Here is a 24,877-nt window from a genome sequence, read left to right on the forward strand (position 1 = left end):
TTTGGTGCCAAAATCAAACTTATTTCTGTGGTGGTACCTTTAGACCTAAGTTCTATTATTTCCTAGGGCTAATTCCTCCTTACTATTACTTTTCAAAATTTTTCTTGGCATTCTTGAATATTTATTCTTCCATTTGAATTTTTAAATTACTTTTCCTTTTCCAAAGAATGATTATATTATTCTATTTTTGCATTATACTTTTATACTAATTTGAGAGGCGTTTTTCTTTCCATGCCCTCCTTTCGACTTTTTTGGTCTGCTCATATTGTTCAGTTGCAGAATTAATACGCCCTGTCCATGCAACATGCTGACTCTTCTGTACCCAGTCTCATGTAATTCTCACTACAATCTCTGTGAAGGGATTACCAATATCCCCATTTTAGGTGAAGAGGGAGAAGGACAGAGAAATGAAGCAATGCGCCCAACATCATTAGTTAAGCACGCGCAGGAGTTTCAGCCCCGGGATTCTGGATAGCATGCTCGCAGGCCTTGTGGACATCTGAGAATTTGTTCCCAATGGCTTCAAATTTATTCTCAGGCTCACACTTTCTGGTTCAAAGGCTTGGGGTTTGTGTGTGTGTGTGTGTGTGTGTGTGTGTGTGTGTGTTTTAAGATTTTTATTTATTTATTTATTTATTTATTTATTTGACAGAGAGACACAGCGAGAGAGGGAACACAGCAGGGGGAGTGGCAGAGGGAGAAGCAGGCTTCCCGCTGAGCAGGGGCCCAATGCGGGGCTCGATCCCAGGACCCTGGGATCATGACCCCAGCCGAAGGCAGACGTTTAATGGCTGAGCCACCCAGGCGCCCCAAAGGCTTGGGTTTTTAAGCGAGGAACTGTCAAAAGTCCGCTTTGGAGACAAGAAAAGATCTGTTTGGCCACACCTCTTGGGACATAGATTTCATGTCAAAGCCTGGACCAGCTGCCGGCTGGGATCCAGAGTTCATTTATTTTTTTCCCCTCATTCAACCAGCAGCTGTGAGGGTGTACCCAGGGCCGGCAAGTGTCAGTCTTCACAGGTCACCATGGCGGGCACTGTGGGAGATCAAAGGAGAGGAACCCAGCTTTGCCTCCAGGGACTTACCATGTGGTTGAGTAGCTCCAGACACAAGGGAGAGGCAAGGACTTAGATCACAGACCAAAACGTCCAGCCCTGGACTAGCCTCCGAAGTCCCAGCTGGGTCCTCACGTCCAACGCCGAAAGGTTTAACTCCCCCGAACCACCCAATCCCACAAAGCCATCATGATTTCCCATTTGTTTCACATCTAACCAGATAGTCACTGTGAATGAAGAAAGACCAAAGTCAACGACACAGAAGGCCAAGGGACAAAGGCGAAGAAAGAGGTCTAGTTCACAAATCGGTATAAGACATGCTCACAGATGGAAAAAGAAACCCAATTAGGAACACACCCAACTGAGGTCAGTTCTGTAAAATCATCTTTGAAATAAAGAGGGGCCTTTTAGAACAACGTTCTTATGAAAGGAAAGGAAGTGACTTTCTAGGGCACTGGGCAGAAACAAAGGCAGCTCTTTCTCTCCTTCCCTTGTCCAGACTCCTGCCTGAGATGGGGACAGGGGGGTGCTGGGGTGCCAGGAGAGGACCTGGGACACGTGGGCTGGTTTTTGCTCTCCCCCCTGCTGGGCTGGGTGTCTCCTGCCACCTGCTGGAGGGCTCTGCTCCCATGTTTATTCTGGTTTTCAACTGGCCCATGTATCTTATAATGAGTTCATTTCAAACTGAGATAGTATCTCTTAATCCAGGACTCCTGTTTTTCAAAACTATGATGTTTAAAGCTTCACGGGAATTGAGGGATCATTCCATTCATCATTTCCCAAAGCAATCTGTCAAAGGTTATATTCCTCAAGATCTTAATATATTTTCCACAAAAAAAGGAGGGTACTGTTCTGAGATCAACAAAGCTTGGAAACGCCGGATTAAAGAAACAGAAGAGGTTCCTTTACTATGGGGCTTTTTTAGGGCTCCTAACCCCCGCATGTGTGCTTGAATTGCAAAGAGGGGTCCCCGTCAGAATTTCCTTAAGTGACCCTGGACCTTTTTTCCCCTAAGTTGCACCCTCTTCTTGGGACATAGTGTTCCACAGACCCCAGTGCAGGAGCCTCTGATCGAATCCAATCCTCCCATCTTACAGATGGCTTGCTCAAAGTTCCCTGTCAACCAGTAGCTGGTTCTGGAATCCTGACCCTGAATCTGGGGCTCTTCCAAGTAAATAGCCCATTCTTTCTGAGCCAGGGTGGAATGAAAGGCAGACACCGTGACATCTGGGTTAGATATGAAATAAATTCTGGCTTTGCGGAGTGGGGCGGTTCAGAGAAGAATAGGGGGAACTGCTAGGCTGGATGGTGGAGGTCAAGGCCGGGGGCTCACCTTGATTTCCTGTCCCCTCCCCTGCTCGCAAGAACCCTCTGTGGCTGAACCAGAGCTCTGTGATGCGGGCCTGGACCTCAGTCTCCAGGGCTCATTCTCGGGGCCCAGGGCCCGGCTGCCCAGTGCACCTCGGATGATGGACAGCTCTCTCTTTGGTCCTAACAGGCTTAACATCCCGTGGCGGAGCTCAAGCCTGAGTCCCTGGAGCAGCATTTCTACCCTCTGCTCCTTGTGCAGGGAGGGCTCCTCCTTCTGTTTCCCTGCTTCCCGCAAAGGCATCATGTTTTATTAACACTGAGGAAAAATGGAGACATAGATCAGGAGGGAAAAAAAAGAAAAGCTGAGGCTCAGTCCCAGCAAAGGCTGGGTCTGATTTTTCTCTCTTGTTTTTCTAAGTCAGTTATTTGGTGTAGAGAGACACCTGGGATTGGAACGCAGGAAGGCTAGACCAGCACTCTGCTAGGGAACGGGCCGGGCAGGGCAGGGCTAGAGCAGGGACTAGGGCTTCCGTCCACGAGCCTGGCGGAGAGCGTCGGGCTCACAGCCCAACAGGTGAGTCAGTAGCCCCGGATCGGATTCTTTAGAGAGTCTGGAACCCGGGCATGGAACAAAGTAGCCCTGTTCCTCCATGAACCTTGTTTGTCAGTAGCCTTTGGGTCCGAAGTATCTCTGGGTCCTGCCATTCCTTTGTCCCTTGGGCCTGATCTGGCGGGCAGTGCTGAACCTCCGAGAGCCTCCCATCAGAGGCTCTAGCAAAGCGGCGGGAGGGAGGCTTTCGGGGAGAGAATCTTCAGGGTCCTGGCTGGGCCACAGCCAGGCTGATGGAACCGTGGCGATGGAAGTGGGTCTCGCCACTGGGTGACGCTGTGAGCCGTCGAGGAAGGGGGACTGCTGGGCTCGGGAAGGCATCCCGCCTGCCTCCATCACCCGGCAGTTGTGAGGCTCCTAGGGGATACCAACCGTGCAAGCACTTTGTAAAGGGCACAGCTCCCTCCATGATGACCCGCCTTGACCTTTGTACCCCGCATGCTCATTTCTGGGGCTCTTGGGTCCCACACCAAAAGGACATTCTTCCCGGCCTCCTGTAAGTCCCCTTTGCCCTTGCCTTCATCAGGGCTAACCTCCTCCACCTGGGCTAACCTCCTCCACCTGCAGAGCTTGTCCGGAAGAAGCTGGGGTGGCAACCGGCCTGCTTTCTCTTAGGGAAAGGTGGGTCATCTCCCCTCTGTCTCCTGATCCCTCTTGCTATCTTGGCCTACACCAACCCAGGGCCCCCCCGTGCAGTGCGGCCACCCGGGAGCGGAGCCGTAGGGAAGGTACCAGACAGCTCAGGACAGCCGCTACACCCCGGAGCCCGCTGGAATAATTCAAACTAGTCAGTCCTAAACCTGTTGGGCTTGGTTGCCTGGCCTCAACCACTCCTTCCAGCGAAAAGCACAGTGAAGGCTCTTGCCTATTTTCCTCTCTACCCTTCTGTCTCCTGACCCGCCTGGGCGGGGGGGGGGGGGGGGGGGGATGCAGTCCTTGTGATGTGCCATGCCTCCCGTCTCCAGGGACCTGGGACAGTCATTTCTGTGTCTGTGTGTCTTACATACCTGGTTAAAACAAATCCCGGGGACATTTTAAAATGTCTGCCCATGTTGGCCTTCTCCTGGCGGGCAGATGCCAAGGACGCAGTCCTTGTGATCTTCGTGTATGCCGCTTTCTCTCTGTCCCCAGGAGGCCTCTCCCTCTGAGGACGTTCTGCAGCCAGGCAGCTCGGTCCCGGTGACCTGGAGCTCCTGGAGATTCGACTCACAGAGAGAGTGGGTTTTCACACTTGGAGGAAGAAAGAAAGAAAAGGCAGGACCACTTCCAGAACCACTGAGCCCAGACACCACACAGGATCCTGGGACGACCTTAGAGTCACTTAGTTGACAAGCAGGACAACGGAGGCCCTCAGCGCGGCCGGGGAAAACCCAAGAAGTTGCCCCGAATCCCAAGCCTTCGGGGAACCATTTGCCACAGATATGGACTTGTTCCTCCGAGGACTCCCCTCTCTGCGCAGCAAATCCCTGCTGGCTGCTGTCATGCTTTCTGGTGGCAATTCGCCACTAGAATCTTCCTGGATTCTTCCCAGTCCAATTGCAGGCTAATGGATCTTCAGCCCTAGCCTCTGAGCCACCCCAAGACCCATTCCCTGCCTTTGCCCAGAACCTCGTGCCAATCACAGCCCTGCTTCAGGCCCACGTCCAGGCTGGGGCCACCTTCCACTCCCCCTCCCCCCACCATCCACCCCTTCACTCCAGATTAGAGCCAGTGGAGTGGCCTTCCTTGAGGTTCCAGAAGGAAGTACAGTCTCTCACCTTGCCTGAAAGTCAGTGCCCCTGAAGGCTCTGGCTGTAGAGACAGCTGGCAGGTTTGGGGGGTTTGCCCTCTGTGGTCTCAAGGGCTCAGCAAAGCCATCGTGCTCCAGGTCCCAACCTTTTCCAGTGCAGCCTGGCCTCTGCCTTTGGAGGGGTGCTTCCTCCGCTCAGCCAGAAGGTTCTCCTCCATTCCTTCCCCAGGGCAAAAATTTCCAAGAAAAAGTGCCAATTCACTTAGAGAAAATCCGTTCGTCTCCTCCATCTCTGAAAAGGGTGGGCTCTTTCTCGTCTGTGGTTATTTCTCACAGGTGCCTGGTGTCTTCTGAATGTGCCCTGTGTGGATACAGGTTTATAGGGGCCCAGAAGCTTGGGCTGGGAGAAATTTAGAACCTAGCTTCAACTCTTGTTCAGTGGCTGCTTTGGCTTCTAAAAAAATGGTCCCAGGTCACAGAGGGAGCTCACACACCTCTGCTGTCCTGGGTTTCTTCATTTGTACCTGTCCTATTTTTACATTTTATTTACATGCCTATTTTTAAATGTCCTGTTTTTACAATACTTAATTTTTACACAATACAATCATTGAAAAAGAGACAAAAGAGAAAAAAGAGACAAAAGAAAAATATAAACACGCCTGTGGTCTTGTCAAAGTGAGAGAACCCAGGGGACCCAACCCCAAGACTGGCTTACCCAGTCGTCCCTTCCGACACTGGACAGCCGTGGGGGCGGGTAGGGTTGCATCAGAAAAATACGAAGAACGCTTTGTTGATGGTCGTAAATTTAGAGTATGCAATACTTCTTGGAATTCAGTGTTAATAATACCAGGTTGACACAAGAGTTAGCAATTTGACTTAACTTGGCCATAATTTTGAAAGATATGCTTTTGTTTCAAAGTGGTATCTTCCCTCTATAAGACGTGAACCAGTTGTGTCAACAAGGATGCATACGATAAAGGAACATTCTTTTAAGTTCTCAGTTCAGTTATTGGAAAACATTTTTTTGGGTGGTAAAATAAATATAACCACAGTTACCATCTCGGCCATTTTAAAAGTAGACAGTAAGTGGCATTAAGTGCATTCACAATGTTGTGCAGACTTCACAACTACCTAGTTCCAGAGCTTTCTCTCTTCCCTGAAAGGATATCCCATACCTACTAAGGAGTCACTCCTCCTCCCTCCATTCCTATTGACCCAGCCCCTGATACCCACCAATCTCCTCTTTGTCTCCATGGATTTTCCTATTCTGGAAATTTCATTTAAGTGGCATTAGGAAATATGTGGCCTTTTGGGTTTGTTTCTTTCCCTGAGCACCATGTTTTCGGGGTTCATGTTGTACTAGGGATTAGTACTCACTCCTTTTCATGGCTGAATAATTTTCCATTGTCTGAACAGCCTACGTTTTTATTCATTCATCAGTTGATGGGTATTTGGGTGGTTTCTACCTTTTGTGATGCTAAATAGCGCTGCTATGAAATTTGGGTACCGGTTTTGCTCACACACCTGTTATCAACTCTCCTGAGTACATCCCTGGGGGTGGGATGCCGGGTCCTATGGTCATTCTATGTTCAACTTTTTCTTTTCTTTAAGATTTTATTTATTTATTTGACAGAGAGAGAGAGGCAGCGGGGAGTGGGAGAGGGAGAAGCAGGCTCCCCACTGAGCGGGGAGCCCGACGCAGGGCTCGATCCCAGAACGCTGGGATCATGACCAGCCGAAGGCAGACGCTTAACGACTGAGCCACCCAGGCGTCCCCTCTATGTTCAACTTTCTGAGGAGCTGCCACACCGTTTTCCACATCCTCTCTGATACCGTTTTCTGTCTTGTTGATTTTAGCCACCCTAGTGGGTGGAAAGTGGCATCCCAGTGTGGTTTTGATCTGCATTTCCTGAATGACAATCACTGTGCGTCCTTTCATGGGCTTGCTGGCCTTCGGCTTATCTTCTTTGCTGAAGTGTCTATTCAAGTCTTGCGTTCATTTTTAAAGTGGGTTCTTTTTTTTAATGAATTGTGAGTGGTCTTAACAATATTCTGGATGCTAGACTCTCTCGTCAGGATTTGTAAAGACTTTCCCATTTAGGGAATCATCTTTTCACTCTCTTGGTAGGCTCGTTTGATGCACAAAAGTTCATAATTTTGACGAGGTGGTCACCTCGAGACGGATTTTAGGGAAGCGAACTACATACTTTGCAGTAGTTGGTGGTTTCTGCAAAGAACCTGATTAAGACAGAGAGCATTTGGAGAATCTCAAGGCCCAAACAAGTTTGGTCAGGTTAGAAAATGCAGCGTGGCAAGTCGAGCTGCCAGCCCTAGGGGCCTGCGGGGAAAGGGTGACCCGTCTTTCTACACCTGGCTTCCTGTTCTCGTGTTGGACGGGTCTCCACGGTTATACCCCAGACACAAGCTCTAGAAGAGCCGCAGTCATAACCCCGTCAACGGAGCGCTCTCAGTGCTCCTGGCTCTGTGCAGAGCACGTTACGGGCCTTCGTTATTGGGTCGTAGTGGGCTGAATGGTGGCCCCCAAAAGATGTGTCCATGTTCTAGTCCCTGGAACCTGTGAATATGACCGAATTTGGAAAAGAGGACTTTGCAGTTGTAATTAAGCGAAGGAGCTCAAGATCATGCTGGATTATTCGGGTGGGCCCTGTGTCCGATGCCAAGAGTCCTTCTAAAGACACACAGAGGAGAGATGTGAAGACTCCCACGTGGAGACACGGGCAGAGCATGGAGTGATGCAGCCACAAGCCAAGGAGCCCCTGCAGCCCTAGGGAAGCCTTCTCTTCTAGAGCCTTCAAATGGAGCACGGCCCTACCGACACCTTGATTTTGGATTTCTGGCCTCCAGATCAGCGAGAACATTTCTTGCTGTAAGCCACCCAGTTTATTTGCAATTTGTTACAGCTGCCCCGGGAAACTAATGAGCTCCTCAATGACCCTGGGACATAGGGACTGTTACCATCGTCCATTTTGTAGATGAGGAAACTGAGGCACAGAGCTCAGGTCCCTTGTCCAGGGTCCCAAAGGCAGGAGAAAGGCAGCACCTAGATGAAAAACCAGGCAGGATGACCACAGGGACCAAGCTGCTGGCAGCTGTCGGCACAGCCTCCTGTTCGGCTAGAAGGTGCTAGAATGTGCCTGAAGTAAATCAGCATTCTACCCCCAATTTGCAGATGAGAAAAATGAGGCAACGGTAGAGAACTTAGCGGGGGAGCAGAGCTTATATGGCGCACTCAGACTCACAAGAGCGCCTGTACACATTATTTTGTTTCGTGGTCAAGGCCCGTGGGAGAAGGGGCTGTACGACACCCTCCCTCCAGACACAGACACTGAACTGTAGCTCTTGGAGGGGAGGGGCTGTTCGCTATTGCTACCCCGAGTTAGCCCCCAGCCTGGCTGAGAGTAGCTCTGGGAGGGGGCCTGGGACCCAAGCCTCGGTTTTCTAACTCCGAGGTCTGTGTTTCTGTCCTGCCAAACAGCAGCTAAGCTCTGTTGTGCAGATCATACAAGAGCATGCGCCGAGGGCAGGAGACACTGTGAGCGTTGGAGAAGGCGGCAGCTTCCGGACGATGGGGCTGTGCTTTGAGGGCCGGAAGCGTTTAGACAGGTGGAGATGGGGCAGAAGAGATGAACCGGCACTGGGGGTGGGGTAGCAAGGGCCTGGGGACAGGAAAGAGACCCAGCTCTGCTCCACCGCCTCCCTTCTCTCGAAGCTAGACCCCCATCGATGACCTCGCAGACCTGAGCCATCAAAACATGCCCTGCAGTTCCAGAGCCTTCTTCATCCACCAAAAAGACGGGAACCCTGCCAGGTAGAGCTGTTACTGGGGTGCTCATGCTAGTGTGCACAATTTTACACATTTGCCGGCTCTGTTTCAAGAGCCAGCCACCTGGCTTTCTAGGCTTCAAGGCCACCCGCGTTCACGGGCGCGAGGCAGCCTTCCTCTGGTTCTCAGGAGCTTGTTTTAGTGGTCGGAGAGCTCTGCGTTCTCGTGAGCACTGTTTTTGAAAGGGGACAATTGCTGACATGTCTTGGGAATCCCCTTCCTGGCCTTTAATAATCTCTTTCTAGAAAAGCTCTTCCTTTCTATTGTTCAACTTCTGCCTTCCTGCTTGCCTCCGTGCCCGAGCCGACAGCGAAGGGATGCTTTCCTGAGATGCAGGCGGAGGGGAAGACTGTGGGGACTGCTCCGGCCGGGAGACAAGATCTCAGGGCTCCAGTCTTCGTTCTGTCTCTGCTGGGGAGAGTGAGGATGAGGCTAGATGCTGGAGTCCGACAGGCCCTGGTTCGAATCCCAGCGAGGCCCCTTCTTGGCCAAGTGGCTTAACACCTCTGAGGCTCTAAAATGGGAATAATGATAGTACACGGCTGGGCCAGCACGAGTCCAACCCTCTTCCTCTTGTGGGTCCTTATTTCTGGGATTCTTGTCCCTTGGCTCCTTCAAAGCCTAGCTGCTTTTCATCTTCAGAGCCGCGGGGTGGGGTGGGGGGCTGAATATCATTTCTACACAGTGCTTGCTCCTGACCCTCCCGTCTGTATGACCCGTCCCCACAGTGGCTAATAATGTCGTTGGTTCCATCACTTCTCCCTGTCCATGTGCCCCACTGGACTGCAAGCCCCGTGCAGGCAGGGACCACGCCTTTCTGTCCCCAACGCTTCTCCACTGCCCACTCTGCGACTGAGGACTAACAGCTATGCCAATGAATATTCAATTATGTGTTGGCTTAACGATTACCGATGTCTGATCCTAGTGAAGGAACCAGACCCCTGTGAGATTGTTTTTTCCATCAGAAAACGATGATGTTGGATTAAAACTGAGACATTCTTCCCCAAGTTTCCCACAAACTTGTGAACGAACTCAGTGGAACCAGGGAGGAAAGGCAGTGAGCTGCTGCAGAAACATGGCCTCTTGCTGCCCTCTAGCGGTCACGATTGTGAATGTCACCTTCTAGTTCCACCCAGGACTGGTAAAAAGCAGCCCACTCCAGCAGAATAAAACTTCAGAAAGGAAAAGAAGTATCTTTGAGCGCTCTGCTAGTGTTTTCTTGCATGTACCCAATGGCCAAAGGAAAGGGGCCACGTCTTCTTCATCAGGGAACACGCAGTGCTCAGCCCTGGAGCACGAGAGGAGGTGAGACATGGCAGGGAGGGCAGGGTGTGGCACCAGCGCTCCCAACTTCTCTTGGGTGAACCCTGGCATGGTTCGGCCTTCTCGGGCTTAAAAACCTCTCCCTCGCACTTGTAGGATTAAATAACGTGAAGTGCCTGGCATGGTCCTCAGTAAGAGTTAGTGCCCTCTTGGCCCTTGCTCTATTTTTGTGTGAATGAAGTGCACTCACAGCATAAAGGAAAATGTCACAGCCCAGAGGAGAAAGAGAGCCATAAGTGGTGTGAGATGCACAGGAAATAGTGTCGTATGCTGGGGACAATCCTGGACTTGTCCAGAGCTTTAGGATCTAGATTTATTAGCCTTGACACACACTAGCTGTGTCTCACCCACCACTCTGGACCTCAGCTTTGTCATCTGTGAATAGGAAAGTTGGATAATAGAATCATCTACAAGGCGCTCAGCTTCCAGTGGCTGAAAACCCACTGATAATGACTTAGCCCAGGGACTAAACCTGACTTGCCACCTGTGTTTGTGCAGCCCGTGACCTAAGAAAAGCTTTACAGTATAAACAGTTGGAAAAAATTTAAAAAAAAAAAAAGAAATATTTCATGACATTTGAAATTGATGTGAAATTCAAGTTTCAGTTTAATCAAGTTCTTTCGAAACCCAGCCATATTCCCTCATTTACACTTGTTTATATCTGCTTTCGTATTACAATGGCAAGGTAGAGTGGTTGGCTTGAAAAGCTGAGAATATTTACTATCTGACCATTTATATGGGGGGAAAAAAATCCCACTCCTGGGACTCCTGGATGGCTCAGTCCATTAAGTTTCTGCTTTCAGCCAGGTCATAATCCCAGGGTCTTGAGATTGAGTCCCACAATGGGCTCCTTGCTCAGCGGGGAGCCTGCTTCTCCCTCTGCCTGCTGCTCCCCCTGCTTGTGCTCTCTCTCTCTCTGACAAGTAAATAAAGAAAAAAGTCTTAAAAAAAAAAAGTCCTACTCCTGTCCTAACCAATAAAGATATTTAATTATCTCACATAACAAGGAACTCAAAATGACAGGGCTCTGGGTCTACATCCCTGCAGTTGTCTTAGCCTTTTCTCCTGCTCACCAGATGGCAGCTTCGGTTCCATGAGTTACATTTTACATTCCATACAGTAAGGACCAGGGAGAAAAGGCTTTCTCCTGCTATGGCTCCTTCAGCCAGGAAAACAGACACATTCCCTAGAGGCCGGACAGGAGGCTTCCCCTATCCCATTGGCCAGAGCTCAGTCACATGGCAAACTCTGGACCAATCACTGGGAAGGATCAAACTGCCTTAGCCCAATGGGGCTGTGAAAGACTCCCCTGTCCTGAGAAGTGGGGACCAGGGCCATTTCCACGAACAAAGCCAGCTTTCTGGTCAAGGGGAAGAAAGGGGGCTAAGGGCATGTGCTTGCCCGAATTCACGAAGACCCCTTGCACAGCTAGCATCTCTGGTAGATGCACGATCCTTTCTAGAACTTCCATGTGAATGCTCTTTGTTGAGTTGAATCCACTCTTGTTTGGTCTTCCCTTCTTTAAGTTATGCTTGGTTTGAGGCATTGCCACGAATGATGTTGCTCAGTGTAAGTCCTCACTTGAGGCCCCACCTCTGACTCCTGGTCTGAGAAAGCCTAGGAGTAAGCAGGAGGTGGAAGGATTTCCCAGGGCGCTGTCACTGCCAAGCCTGCCCATGGCTGAGTCGAAACAGAGGAAAAGTTCACCAGGATGGTTGGACTGACGTCCGGCCTGGCCGCGGAGAGGAGGGGCAAACTCTTCAACTGTTTTTATAGAAATGCTCCCTCGATGCCCCTACTAGTTCTCACGGCTGGTAGAAGAGGAAGCAAAGCTTCGAGTATCTAATGGGAACCATTTGAAGATGAATCGAGAAGCAATTTCATAAAGATTTCAATCTGAAATCATGGCCTCCTTGTTAGAAAGATAAGGAGTCGCAGTTACAGATACAAAGGAAAACATCAAAGAAATGAAAGGGAAGCCAAAAGAACTCACACGGCAAATAAAAATTGGGTCAGAGGTCTCAAGAGAGGAGCAAAGTCCCAAGCCATATCCTCTATCCAGGAGGCAGATGATAGCTTAGAGAAAAAATTCAGGAAAGATGGTGACCTACTGAGAAGGAGAATGTCCTTGAACTCTGACCTCTTCTCGATTTGGGGGTGAGTTTCCTGCCAGAGGATGCTTTTTAAGCATTCTGTCCCTGGGAACTTTTATGTGCTGGGGGAAAACAACGAAACAATTCAAGTTTCCCCCAAACAGGAGGAGTGGGGCTCCCTCCTGACCATCAAGATTCAAAGAGAATCAAAAGACAGAATTGCCCCACATCTCAGTTCCTTCATTGGGAAAATGGAAATGTTAGTGCACGGGTGGCTGACTCGGTGCCAATCCAATTCCCTTCCAGACTACCTGTGTCCTGCAGCAGCTGGAAGGCTGGAGACCCAGGTCCCCAGACGCCTTTGCAGCTGGGATGCAGGCCCGTGGGCTGGCCCCTGCCAATCCACTGTGTTCACTCGGGACTCGGATGTGGAAACGAGCAGGGGGAACAGGTGGCCGCAGGCTGTGAGCGGGAACTTTCTGAGAAGCACAGAGGCAGAAGTGTGGGGTCTTCCCGGAAAATGGAGGAATTTTGCACATTGGGGCTCAAACACCGTGGGTGGCAATTGGCAGGTGTCTGTAGCGGAGGGTTTTCTGTGAAAACGGTGGGTTGGAGCATTTGGGGGGCTCTGTTGACCCAAGAGGTGTCCCATATTGTTCCAGGACTGAGTAGCATTCGAGCTTGATTCTTCAGTCATCTCAGAAGGTCCATATGGTACCTTACTTAGTACTTACTCAAGTTACTTATTAGTAAATTTGAATAGATGCCTTTCCATGTCAATTTGCTAATGTTGATTCTGTTGTCTGCAACTAAGGACCTGGGCCTAAATCACAAGCAAAATGTCAGATCGGTGCCTGGCACCTGGCAACTTCTCACCCACCTGTTAGCGAACACCCGGTATTATCGGAGTATTCTATGAAGAGAATGATGTGTCTTTTCTTGCTCAGTAGCGCACGTTTTATTTTTATTTTTTTTTTGAAGATTTATTTATTTATTTATTTGACAGAGAGAGAGAGAGAAAACAGAATATCCAGGAGGTTGTACCAGGGCCTAAATGCCAAGCGGAATCCTACCAGGAGGGAGAGTCAAGTCCAGACCCCTGAATGGAAGGACAGCAAGTGCAAAAGCCCTGAGTCAGGAATGAACTTGGTCATGGTCAAGGATTAAAAAAGAAGGCGTGGGTCTCCGGAGTAGTGGATTGAGAATGGAGAAGAAGACTGAACAAGCCACTGGGCCAGATCCTAGGGGACCCCAGTAGGCCTCATGGAATCTGTGGATTGTTCTCTTAAACCTTGGAGGCTTTGGTCAGAGAAGCAATTTGCATTTCAAGAAGATCAGTCTAACAGTCCTAGGGAAATGGTCTTGTAAGAGGTTGAGAGAGCACTGGAGAGCAGGAAGAAAGTGGCTGCGAGGACCCAAGTCCTGGTCTGGACTCAGAGGAAGATGGCAAGATGTGGACAGATTCTGGATGAATTCTGGAGAAAAGGCTGAAGGAATTGCTGCAGGCTGATTGCGTGGGGCTGGGGTGCAGCGGAAGCCGGACCAAGGATGATGGCCGCACATGCGACTTAAGCCCTTGGATAGCCCCTGGGGATGATGGCAAGTTTGACAGAACACGCCACACTTAGGAGCTAAGCCAAATGCACTTCCTATGTAAGAGCTGCGTGTGTGCGTGTATGTGTGTGCGCTCCCCTACGTATGTGTGTGCGTGTGCACGTGTGCCTGCATTTCTGTGTGTGTGTTTGCTTTACCTGGCACACCTCCTCTCTCTCACTCGCTTGCCCGTCGCCCTGGGTAGAGTAGCACTCACCCCCAGCCGGACTGGCTCAGGCTTACCCACCACAGCTACTTACTACTACTACCTGCCCCCCTAGCACACTCGCGAGGTGTCACGCGCGGTTCAAAGCTCCGCTAGCATTAGCCAATGCAGCCCTCAGAACAACCCTATGAAATAGAAGCTATTATGAATCCTCATTTTATTTGTTTTTTCAAAATATTTTATTTATTTATTTGAGAGAGAGGGAGATGGAAGGGGGGAGCCTGAGTGGGGGGAGGGGCAGAGGGAGAGGGGGAAGCAGACTCTCCACTGAGCAGGGAGCCCGAAGTGGGGCTCGCTCCCAGGACCCTGAGATCATGCCCTTAACTGAAATCAGACATTTAACCGACTGAGCTACCCAGGCGCCCCATGAATTCCTCATTTTATAGGTGGGGAAACCAAGGTTCAAAAAGACGAGGTGACATGCCCAAGGTCACACAGCGGATGGGTGGCAGAGCCAGGATTTGTACTTGGGCCATCTGATATCAGAGTCTAGGCTTATCACCCACCTTATTCCATCTATGGTGAGGGAAAGCAGGGGCAGAGACCCGCCTAGCTTGTCTTCTTTTCAGTGCCTTTAAACGTTAAGGCATAAAGGCACTTAGCAAAGTGCTGGCACATAGTAAGTGCTCAGTAAGTTACAATGAATTATTGTTACGGAAGCCCAGGAGCCAGGTGGGCTATGGCCTGCCTGAGCTCCCACGCTCTGCAGGAGGCAGAAGATGCATGTTCGGGGAAATATTGATTTATATCAGATGCCAAGCAGTCAGAAATAACTGGCAGGAGAGGAGAGACCAGACAGAATGTGTAAGTCTCTCTGTTTCTCTTCACTTGTCACACTATTATAGTTAAAGAGGGAAAACTTAGCAAGAAAAAGAGCATACGTCTGCCCACATTTTTCTAGATTTACATTTTTTTTCACGTATTGGAAAAGGAAAAAAAAAGGACCAAATGTTAAAGACATGAAAAAAAAATCAAAAGACAAGGAATATAGGGGGGGAGAAAATCGGACTGGAAGCTATGTGGAAACTAGAAAATGCAAACGACTTAAAGCCGGTTTCAATGATCTGACACCCCTGTGCTGGAATTGATTACTGCTGTTGGGAGGAGAAACTGGGATGAGAGAAATTTGGAGTGTCATCCTCAAAACTTTGCGGGGGGGGGTTGGAATTTAATGCTCAACACAAAGTGAGTCCGTGGGGCGGGCTGGGAGGTGGACAGAATGGGAACGCCCTTGAGAGGAGATGCTGGGAAGCACTTGAGGCTCCAGGTGATGTCCCTGCAGTAACATAGACTCACCTCGAGGGGGCGATCGACTCACCACGCCCCTCACGGCCAAGACGCGGCTGTGGAGGACCAGCTTGGGAGATTGAGGGACGCTGGGCTGGACCCCCAGGGAGAAGACTGAACAGATAAGCAACCCCAAAGGTGGGACAGTTCAGGCTGCCCCAGCAGAGTTCTCTCCGCTCAGCAGGGCCTTGAGCGAGACCGGCTGGAGTCAAAACCAAGCCGTGAAAGAATATCAGCACCAAAAGAAAAGTGGCCAGTTGGGCCAGAATTTGACACACTTGGAGTCAGCAACCCCAGAAGGGAGTTGTTTTTGTTTTTGTTTTTTTTTTTTTTTTAAGATTTCATTTATTTATTTGTCAGAGAGAGAGAGAGAGAGCACAAACAGGGGTAGCAGCAGGCTTCCCTACTGAGCAAGGAGCCCTATGTGGGACTCGATTCCAGAACCCTGAGATCATGACCTGAGTGGAAGGCAGCCGCTTAACCAACTGAGCCACCCAGGCATGCCCAGAAGGGAGTTTTCGATTAGTAAACGTTGCTGGTGAAAATTGCTTTTTTGGGGATGATAGGCCGCCCATTAAGGAGGGAATGGAAATTATGCCCTAGATCAGGGGTGGGTAAACTTCTCTGGAAAAGGACAACTGGTAAATATTTTAGGCTTTGCAGTTGGTTGGGCTCTGTCGCAACTGTTGATGTAGCGTGAAATTAACCACAGACAAGGGGTAAGCGAATGAGCATGTCTGTGTTCCAGTAAAATTTTATTTATGGACATTAAAATGTAAAGTTCATTGTTAAGAGAATGAAAAGAAAAGCCGCTGACTGGGAGAAAATATTTGCAAATTAAGCCAATGAAGAAACTGTTACCCAAAATCTCAAAACTCAACAATAAGAAAACAAACAAGCCTATTTTTAAAAATAAGCATAAGATCTGGACAAAACACCCCACCAAAGAAGAGGTACAGAAGGCAGGTCAGCAGGTGAAAAGTTGGTCAACATTCTAAGCCCTTAGGGGATTGCAAGTAAAATTTGCGAAATGAGAGGGGGTGGGGATGCAAAATGGCACAGCCGCTTTGGAAGATGTTTTGTCAGTTTCTAACAAAACTAAACATACTTTTACCTTTCAGTGCAGCAGTTGTACTCCTTGGTATTTACCCAAATGAGTTGAAAATGTATGTCCACATAAAATCTGTGCACGGATGTTTCTAGCAGCCTTGCTCATCAAGGTGGGTCTATGTCATTATACATTTGTCCAAACCCCTAGGATGTACATCACCGAGAGTGAACCCGAATGATAAACTCTGGTTGATAATAATGTATCAATGTTGACTCCGCCATTGTAACAAATGTACCCTATTAACCCAAGATAGTAACAGTAGAAAAAAGGAGTGGTGGAGGTAAGGAGGCATGTGGAAATTCCGTACGTTCTGTGCAATTTTCCTTTAAACTTAAAATTGATCTAGGGGCGCCTGGGTGGCTCAGTTGGTTAAGCATCTTCCTTCGGCTCAGGTCGTGATTCCAGGACACTGGGATCGAGCCCCACATTGCACTGGGGCTCCTTGCTCAGCGAAGAGCCTGCTTCTCCCTCTCCCTCTGCCTACTACTCCCCCTGCTTGTGCTCTCTCTCTGTCAAACAAATAAATAAAATCTTTTTAAAAAAACTGGTCCAAAGAAGATAGTCTATTTCAAAACCAAGAAAAATTGGATTTCAGGTAGTGCTCATGTGTTAAAAAATATTCTTCTGATTGTTTTCCAACCACTTGAAAATGTGAAGCTTTTTCATTTTAGCTTGTGGACCATACAGAGTAGGTGGCAGGTGGATTTGGCCCGCGGGAGGTATGTTGCCAACCTCTGCCCTAGATAATCATCTCGGTAAAGCTAGGTCTCCTCTGAGAACTTGGGGAGAGGTGGAGGGCCAGGGAGGGAGCTGGTCCTTGACAGCCCACTTTATGCATGTTCCCCTCGGCTGTCACAGCCAATGCTTAGGCTGGGCATCGGTCCCCCACAAGAGGGTGGCGCTGAGTCAGAGGGACCACAGAGGCCCCAAGTAGACTAGGTGTGAGCAGGGAGGGATTCCGAGGCCAGTGTGTGTGGGTTTCCTCTCCAGCTCTCCCACTTGCTGGCTCTGTGGCCTCTTGCTGGTGACTTGACCTCTCTGTGCAGTATTTCCCCATCCGTAGGACACAGATGAAGTGATAAATCTATTACACAGGGTTATTGTGAAGATCAGATGATCTATGCACCCTCAAGTACCCCCCAGCCCCTGGCACAGTTCCTGGCATATAATTGCTGCTCAAGTATTTTTGGAAGGGAAGGAGAAAGGAAGTGGAGAAGAAACAGTATATGTCAGCGATTTCTACCATGCGGCGTAACAATCAGGCCAAAACTCAGTGATTTATAATTATAATCCTTTATTCTCAAACTCAAGGTTAGCAGGTCAGTTCCCACCTACCTGGCTGGGTTGGGCTGAACCCTTGGCTCCTGGCTGCGGGTTGGGTTCAGATTTGCTCGGTATGTCCTTCATCTTCCTTGGGCCCGTGGCTATTTGGTGTGGACAGTCTACTCTGTGTGTCTTACCCTGGCGCCACGTTGAAGGAGTGGTGGCCACTTGGTGCGTGTCTTCTCGTAGCAATCACTGACCATAAGGAGACGGGGCCAATGCCCAAGCACAGTTTAAGGGGATAGTTGTTCCTGTCATGTCCTGTCCATTGACCACAGCAAGTCAGGTGGCCAGGCCCAGATTCATTTTGCCCTGTAGGTAATAGAGAGCCGTGATCTCATATTCTAGAGCTGATATTGTCTGTCCCCCGTGGCCTCGGAGTTCCTGTGGTTCAGGGATTGTCTTTTACCTTGAACCCTGCTGTGTGGAAGTTTCCTTAGACCAGGTCCAGGAAGCCAGAGTCAGACACTGAGATGCTAGACTTCTTGTCGCAGAAGGAAAAACAGACTCAGATTTGGCTGTGCCGATGTCCAGCTGGCTGTTCAGCAATTTGCACAGAGCAAGAAGAAGGATATGGCTTTCTGAAGCCGGGAAAGAAGGCCATGGGCAGGGCAGGAAGGGGTCAGATGAGGGAGGAGAGAGGGTCACAGCAAAGCGCAGAGAGGGCAGCTGCAGCGGCCCCTTGAGCACTGAACATCCACCCAAGTATTTCCTCCTGCACCACGTGCCGCCCTGGATGGGCCACAGGTAGACTTTCTAATTTATTTTTCCCTTAAAATAACTTTTATAGGATGTTCAGATTTCAAAAGCAACACCTAGTCCCTGGAGACAAGTTAGAAAATGCGGGTAAGCAAAGCAAAGAAAAATTCACCCATGATCTTGCCATCCAAAGGCAGCTCACTCTTTACTTGCTCAATATCCACCTGGCCTTCTCCCTGAGAGTACAGTATATTTCTGTATTCATTTACAAAAATTGAATCACACCCTATATCCCCACTATAACCTTTCCTTTCCTCATGTGGCAATATGTAATTAACGTCCTTCCATGTCAATATCTATAATCTCATCGTAATGGTTATATGGTGTGGACATACCAGTGCCCTAATTCAGCAATCTTTACTATTGAACATTTAGGCTATTTCTCAATTTTCATTATTCTAAACAACTGCGATGAGCCTCCTTTTGGCTAAATATTTACCCACATCTTCATTTACTTACCTAAGTTATATTTTTAAAGGTGGAGTTATCTAATGAAAGACTACGCCCATTTTTAAGGCTTTGATGTACATTGCTTATCCACCCCAAGAAAAGCGGTAGTAAATTATACCTCAGGGATGGATATTTAAGGGTACCCTGCTTATCTTTATACACAGTGTCTGGAACAAAGCTTTGCAAGTAGCAGGAACTTAATTAATATGCATGGATTGTAATTTGAGCATAATAAATCCAGACTCTTCCAAGCACACAATCTGCACTTCCACTGCTCTCTTGTTAGCTCTCAGAGACAGAGCAAAGATTTACTCAGAAGAATGAGAGAAAGGCCAGAGATCACAAAAAGAAGAGAGACCATATCTCAGGGGAGTGGCCTTTTAATAACGCCTTAGGTCGTTACACAGCACTTCCGCTGAAATACAGCTGTTAACGGTGCAGTTATGAACATATCTATTCTGATATAAATTAGAGTCTAAATTATTTAAAACAGCCCAATGGAACAATGCTGGGCAAAAATCATGTACATAGAAGTACCCAGGGCTCAGAGGTTAAAGACCATGCAGTAAGGAATTATGGCCATATCCAGACTCAGAATAAACCTGGTCGAATTACCACTCAAAGATACATACTCTCTCTTCAATAGCCAACGTAACCAGCCAGTGGAAACCACTTCACAGAAATGTGGGTGCAAAGATAAAGGAGCTCTTAGATACAACCTGAGCTTACCCTCTCAGCTTTGATTTCTTTCTTTCTTTCTTCCTTCCTTCCTTCCTTCTTTTCTTTCTTTCTTTCTTTCTTTCTTTCTTTCTTTCTTTCTTTCTTTCTTTCTTTCTTTTACTTATTTTTTTACAAATCCTCAGGCCAGAGGGCCTGGTTCATTTTGACAGAAGAAGATAATCATTGAAAAACAGAAGGAGGTTTGGTTCAGCCTTATAATGGTTTCTGTGTTAAGCCTTACAAATGAAAGTCATATTAAACTGGATTTATACAGCCCTGACATCAAAGAAAAGAGAATGAAAGAGGAAAATGTATTAAAACATGCAAAAATAATCTTTCTGTAAAGCCTGGCATTTATGAACATAACTCAGAAAAAATACCTTAAAATTAATCTGTGGATTAACGCAATCTGAAATGTATGGGAAGAATACAAGGATGAAGGGGGGTGGGAAACAAAATGAAATGTATTGACATTCTAAAGTCTCTTTTCATTTGATGATAAATATTTTCAAAGAACACAAGGCTCTCTCAGTTATTAACAATTCATTTTTCTTTGCAAGCTACATTCCGTTTTGATCATTTACAATAATATGAAAAATCCTCTTCAGGATTACCTGCGCAAAATTGCAGAGAAAAACACATGAGATCGTATGACAGTTTCAAAGCTGAATTGCAAATGCGTGCTCCCAGCAGCAGATAAAAATGAGGGAGAAGAAAGGAATGATTAAGTTTTCAATTTCCCCGCAAGGACTTGATGCTAATTTCAATTCACTTATGTGCTGCCTTGTAGAGGATTATTAATGAGAACAAATCACCTGATGGTTTGAGGATAGGAAGGTTGTGGGACATTATTTCCCCCAACAGATTGTCATTTAGGAGCTGGGTGAGTTTCCCAGTCACTCGGAGCCTCAGTTTCTCATCTGGAAACTGGGAAATGACCATGACACCTTCCCGGTAGGATTAATGTGAGGATTTCAGGACATGACGAAATGTGAGTGTGGGGCACGTGGTAGGGATTCCCCAAAAAACAGTGATTTTTGTTGACATGAGCGTGGCAAAAATTTATTCTCAAAGTGCCTGTAAAAAAGATCATCAATAACTCTAACATAAGCTACTTTTCTAGACTTTGTCTTTCCTTGTAACACTTTCATGTCTACCGTGCAACCAGTGATAAGGTTTTTTTAAAGATATTTATTTATTTATTTATTTATTTATTTATTTATTTATTTGACAGAGAGAGAGAGAGAGAGAGACAGCCAGCGAGAGAGGGAACACAAGCAGGGGGAGTGGGAGAGGAAGAAGCAGGCTCCCAGTGGAGGAGCCTGATGTGGGGCTCGATCCCAGGACGCTGGGATCACGCCCTGAGCCGAAGGCAGACGTTTAACGACTGAGCCACCCAGGCGCCCCCAGTGATAAGTTTTGCTCAGCGTGTTCTGAGATGGAGGGCATCCACAAAGAGCGAGAATTTTTACGAAGCATTTCCTATGTGTCAGGCGCACTATAGGATCTTAAACAGTCTCCGCAACGATCCTATTGAATAGGTACTATTATTCATCTAAGTTTGACAATGAAAAAAAAAATGGAAACCTAAAGGAGTTAAGCAATCTTCCAAATTACTGGAAGTGGCAAGGGGGTGAAGACTATGGGTTCTGGAACCAGGCTGCCTCAGTTTCCCCACTGAGGGAAATTGGAATGGGTGGCGAGCCGTATCATATATATATATGTATCATATTATATATATATATATATATATGTATATGTATATGGTATGTGTGTGCGTGAGAGAGAGAAAGAGAGAGAGAGAGATGTAGAGAGACAGACTGATTTTATTTTAAAGACCTGGCTCACGTGATTGTGGGAGCAAGGAAACGCAAAATTTGCAGGGTTGGCTGGCAGGCTGGAAATTCCAGAAGTAGTCAATTTCAGTGCTGAGTACAAAGGCAATTGGAGACAGAATTCCTTCCTCTTTTGGGACCTCAGTCGTTTTCTTAAGGCATCCATTTGATTAGATAAGACCAGCCAGCTTAGGGAAGATGATTGACTTACTCGATCTGTTGACTTAAATGGTTATCAGATCTAAAAAATACACCCTCACAGCAACATCTAGACTGGTGTTTGACCAAGCACCTGGGCACTATAACTAAGCCAAATTCGTATGGAAAATGAAAACCACAGGTGACGAGAACATTACCTCATAAGATTTTGGAAGGATTGAATGAGACAGTGTAGGCACAGTGCTTGGTACACCTCAAATAGTATCTTTAGTTCTTCTGGACGGAACCTGGTATGGAAGAAGCGGTCCATAGTCATTAGCTATTGGTAAGTGACGGAGCCATATCGGAACCTGGGTCTTTTGCCTCCAGAGCTCATTGTCAACTTCTCAACCTGTTTTTCCAATATGTTAGCCACCAGACAGATAGGGTTACCAAGCACTTGTAACATAGCTAGTGTGACTAAAATTTAAACAAAAACTAATGTCACCTGTTCCTTTTTACTTTTCTTAAATGTGGCTTCTAGAAAAATTTAAATGACACATGTGGCTTGCATTATATTTTCAACGGACATGTGCTTTCCCAGCAACACACAGGCCTCTCCTGTGTACGTAAGGTCTGCACAGGACAGGCCAAGCAGAGCAAACACTGCATCAATGCATCTCAGCTTCAGTGAGGCTGCCCAAATTCTTAAAAAATTTTAACAGTAGTGCCAAACACAAAGGGGAAAAAAAAATTAGACATTATTTCAATAAGAGCTTTGGTTCATTAAAAGACACCGTTCAGAGACAAACCACAGAAGGCAAACCACAGAATTGGAAAAGATAGTTGCAATTCATACACTGGACAAAAGAATGTTATTATATTGTTGTAGTTCCAGGATTTATAACAAATTCCTGCAAATCAATAAGAAAAAGTCATAGAACCCAAGAGAAAAATGTGTGAAAGATCTAAACAGGCATTTTAAAAAGCGGATGTTCAAATGACCAATTAACACATGGAATGCAAATTTGAACATAATGGCTAAAATGAAAGTGACAGGAAACATCAAAAGTGGAAGAAGATGTGGCGCTGAAATTCTCACATACCGCTGCCGATGGGGGATAAATTAGTACAACCACGTTGGAGAATTTTTTTTTTTTTTAAAGATTTTCTTTATTTACTCGACAGAGATAGAGACAGCCAGCGAGAGAGGGAACACAAGCAGGGGGAGTGGGAGAGGAAGAAGCAGGCTCACGGCGGATCCCCACAACGCCGGGATCACGCCCCGAGCCGAAGGCAGACGCCTAACCGCTGTGCCACCCAGGAGCCCCATGGAGAATTTTTTTTTTCCTTATCTCTGTTTTCTAATTTTCTTACTAAGAGCAAGCATGCTTCTCTCTCTTCCATTAAAACAAAAAAAGCAGTAAAACTGATCTTTAACTTAAAAAGTCAGCATTTCAAAATATATAAAATAATGAGGCTGAGGGAAGAGGGCCCAGGGCCTTGCCACGCTGGAAGGAATTGTCAGCAGTTAATTGAGCCACAGGGAGACTTTTGAGAGCAGGGTTGCCAACGTGGTGAGCTTCACAAATGACAAAACACAGCGCCTGATCTGTTTAAAGCGGGCCCCGTGGGCTCCCTGCAAACTGCAGGGCGTTCTTTGAGGCCAGGAACCAGAGGGGCCCCGTCGGGGGCTTTGGTGAAAGCAGCGGTTTCCTGGAGGTGTGTGGAGGGGAATTATTTTCACATTAAATCATAAAATAATTCTCTTTGGAAAAAATGTGTCTGTAACAAATGTCCCACAAAATTAGATAGATCACTGAAAATTGAAATTTGCAAAGCTTTGCTCGGGCCTTTGATATCATGCTCAACCTTAAATCTCAGCGTTAAGAGTTATTCTTGCCACGCATCTGTTTTTGAAGTTCCTCAGCATGTTAAGCAATGCATGAGGCCCCGCGGTAGCTCTTGATCAGGGAAATGGAGAAATGATTGTCGTGAACATAAAACTCAGGGCACTGGGGTCAGCTTTCTGTCTGCCTGCAAAGGCAGCTGCTTCCAAGCTCCTCCGTCCTGAGGTTCTGCTCTCTGGTGAGGTGCAAGACCTGGGAGTTTGATCCTGGGGTCCAAGGACCCCTCCTATGTTTGTGGAAGGAATCTAGGGCTTCTGTGAACTTGGATGGGGAAAAACCTATTTATGCTCACCAGCCTCTCACCAAAATGTTAGCACTTCATTTTGAAAAGTGGCAACAAACCACAGTAATTGTATCAGCCCCATTGTCATTGATAGAAATCAGATATATTTATATCATAGTTGTTGCAGATATGTTGAAATAAAGTCTATGCTCACGCTCATTCAAAAGTGGTTGTTAAATCCACTGCTAGAACTTGTTTTGTAAGGCATTAATAAGGAAGCATACATATTACTCTATCACAATTTAAAAATATTTTGATAATAGTTTTTCAATATAACTACAATCGTAAGTATCGCAAGCATTTAGAAATATTATTCTAAGGTGTGCATAGGCTTCACGAGACTGCCAAAGGGGTCCCCAGCACAACAGCACTTAAGACAAGAAAAGTGGGATTGCTTAGGGCAGGGAGAACAAGTCAAAGGAGCAACACAGGGCAGAGGGGCTGGGCTTTGATTCTGGCACAGACATAGTTGGATATGGCAAGGAGAGGCCCAGCCCGAGTGCCAGGCAAACCAGAGAGGTCCAGAATAGCCTAGAAGGGCACCACTCTCGGCAGTGCTAGGAAGTACAATCAAAGGAGCCCCAGAGGGAAAGCTCCCCGCCCCTTAGAGAACCTGGGGTCCCTTTGTGAAGCTCTGACTTGGAATTTGGGCAGATCCAAAAACCATTTGTTTTAATCCTGCCTCCATCACTCACTTTGGACATCTTACCTGATCATGAACCTCAGTGTCTCCACCTGTAAAATAGTAATCGTGCTTGCCCAAACATTTTGTTAAATAATTGACTTGTAAATATAATGTGGAACAAAGAAAGCAAGTTACAGAATGATATTCCATTTATGAAAAATGTTAAGTGATGCGAAACAATGTTATGTGATGTTTATAGGTAAAGACTTATGTAGTCAAGTAGAAAAACACGCACAAGAATGATAAATGTCAAATTCAATTTCCTAGTGCTTACATCTGGGGAATGGAGGGAAATAGGTTTGGGAAGTGTACAGGTGAGGGGAAAAAATCAGAAACAAATACAATATTTGATGAAGCTCAGTAGTGGGTTCTTTTTAAAGCTTTATTTAAATGACCTATAATAAGCTGAACATATAAAAATGTACGACTTGGTAAGTTTTGATGTATGGGTACACACATGAAACCATCACCACTATTAAGATAATGAACACATCGGCCACCCCCAGTTTCCCCATGCCCCTGTGTATCTCTCCATCCTGCCTTTCCCCATCCCTCACTCCCAGATGATCAATGATCTGATTTGTCACTATCC

This window comes from Ursus maritimus, unplaced genomic scaffold (assembly GCF_017311325.1).
Source record: "Ursus maritimus isolate PB19 unplaced genomic scaffold, ASM1731132v1 scaffold_23, whole genome shotgun sequence".
NCBI classification, from domain to species: Eukaryota; Metazoa; Chordata; class Mammalia; order Carnivora; family Ursidae; genus Ursus; species Ursus maritimus.